A 2,543-nucleotide genomic window follows, 5' to 3' on the forward strand; every position below is an offset into this window, starting at 1 on the left:
ACCAACCATGCTGCTGCCTAAGCAATGCAGACAAGCCACTGAACACTGTTTCATTAAAATACCATTTTCCTTAGATTGAAGAAGCAGAGTCCCAAATGCCGAACCAATAATTCATTAGACAATCACAAGAGAAAATGTGTTTTCTTCCCCATCTATTTCATTAACCAGAATTATTGTCTGTTACAAAGCTGTAAAGAGCCAAATATATATGCAACCATTAATCCATTAATATCACTGACTGTTCTCCACCCAAATATTGTAATTCAACATTTCAAACTAGGTGAACCTCTTTTGAGGGATTGCAGGGATTTGTATTTTGTGCAGAAACAGTGTCCTTAATCTTTCATAGCTACTTTAAATATTTGAAGATATTATTAAAACACTTGAAATTTTAGCAATGCTAAATATGTTGTAGGAGTAGTATGGGAACTCTTGTTAAATATTTTATTTTTATAACTTTTTCCCCCCTGTAATAAGCTAATAGTGCACTAACAAACGAACCACCATCAGTGACTTGGTGTACAAATAATGTAAACACTAGCTTGCCTGCCAGGATGACACCCTCACCAGCATCAAAACCTGCTGGCCGCCAAGCTGCTGTTTTTCCAGAATGTAACCCTGGCCTGTCTCTCGAATTACATTCTCAGATTCTGCATGCATTGTAGAGAAAGGGAGAAAGGAAATCTTTTAAAAGCACAGTATTATTGTAGAACCGGCTCAGCCCTGAGTGAAATCACATGTGGGTGATAAGCAGGATACAGAAAGGAAGCAAGGCATGAAAATCACAATTGTACCTGGAGAAGTTTGGAAGTTTTGTTGACTGTCCCTTGATCTAACTTGTCAATTTTGAACACATGGAAGTTATTAGTGCAACACTGTAGTCTTAAATAGACCCAGGAATGCAGATAAATGAAGTAGATTTTTACCATTGACTCAAATCCATTCCAAAATAGGACAAACACAACTATTAAAATTCCAAGTATGCATATTTTAATCTCTCTGTGGGTGCACACATATACTAAGTGATGATTTATTTAAGTCTGTATATGCCACTTATATCCATGTAATTAGTTCAGTTGAGGGATACTTTCATCTGTGCATTTTTACTGGGTATTGTAGTGAATTGTGGGCAGTTCAATACTTTTCTGTGAATCAGGCTTAAATTTGATTAAGAATACATCCCATTTAAGCATTCATCCCCCAAACCCGCAACAATTGTCAATTCATTACTACTATACCTGCTATCCAAATTAATGCAGATCATTAATCACAAGGAGCTTACATTTTAGGATTTGGGGATCCTTCTTGCAAAGGTTCTCACCTCTCTTGCTGCCCCCTTCCCCCCCCCCCCCCCCACGTGCAGAATGGCCCCTGTGTCTGAGAGTCCAGCTTTGCAGGCACAAGCTCCTCCCTTTAAGGCTCATCCTTACTAGTTTCTGCTGTAAATGCCCTAAGTTGGAGAGGGCCTAAGCTGCATCAGCAGAGTGTTAGGGAGCTTTGGGCACTGAAAGAAATTGCCACAGCTGAAGGTAACGCCGGACTGCAGCGCTGATGGCGAAGCCCAGCTATGTCTGTGTCTTGGACAGAATCCATCTCCACTGCGGAGTTATCACGAGGAGAGCAGAACAATATGGCCAGGCTCCTGGTGGGAGAAGACAGTGCTCCCCTCCGCAGGCCAACTCCCTCGGTCTGCGTCATCGCCGATTGAGGGGCGCGCCCCTTCTCTTTCTCCTCTTCCCCTCTCCCGGTTCCCCCCCCCCCCTGCCGTGTATCATGACTGCTTCTTGGAGTCAAATTGGGATTTCTATTCCCAGACTTAACTTGCTGCCACTAACTACGGCCCGCGGAGAGCAGTTGGGGTGAAGAAATGGCTTGAAAAACAGAAAAATTAGAGATGAACTTTTCAAGGATAAAAATAAAAATAAAAGCCCACAGTCATTTTTGAAATGCCATATAGCAAAATCCTCGTTCTGAAGTCTTTCCAGACTTTGATCTTGATTCAGGACTTAATCTATCCATTGATCCCCAACACATTTACCAGGAAGTTCAGTGAAACGCACACCCTAAGCCATTTGGAACGCACACGCATCTGGGACCACCGCAAAGGATATCCACATAGAGATCTGGACTCGAGGCTTAGTGCTCAGGTGCCGGAGTCGGCTGAAAACGCATCCCAACACGTCTGCACGTATGGATGCGTGCGTGTGTGTCCGTGTGTGCGCGCGTAAACAGCTTCCCGTAACTGGATCTGCGGCAGCGTTAGTCCTTGAGAAGAAGGAGCGACAACTAGCCGCTGGGATCGTGATTCAGTGCTATTAGGGGAAGAATTATCTGTGTCTGAGTCATCGCGAGCCTCCAGACTTTGCCCGCAGTGTGGTAGAACTTTGTGCTGATGAGACAATAGTGGAGCGTGTGCGTTTCCTACAGGGCAGACCATTCCGTGGCTGGGGGAAGCCTCGGGCCTGCGCCCGGCCGCAGGGGCCCGGCCCCCTCCCCCGGCCGCGCAGCCCCCGGAGCACGGCCGGCGCCGGGGTCCCCGCGGG

The sequence above is a fragment of the Callorhinus ursinus genome, unplaced genomic scaffold (genome assembly GCF_003265705.2).
Source record: "Callorhinus ursinus isolate GAN/ISIS: 27379988/994484 unplaced genomic scaffold, GSC_fseal_2.0 scaffold11, whole genome shotgun sequence".
Classification (NCBI taxonomy): Eukaryota; Metazoa; Chordata; class Mammalia; order Carnivora; family Otariidae; genus Callorhinus; species Callorhinus ursinus.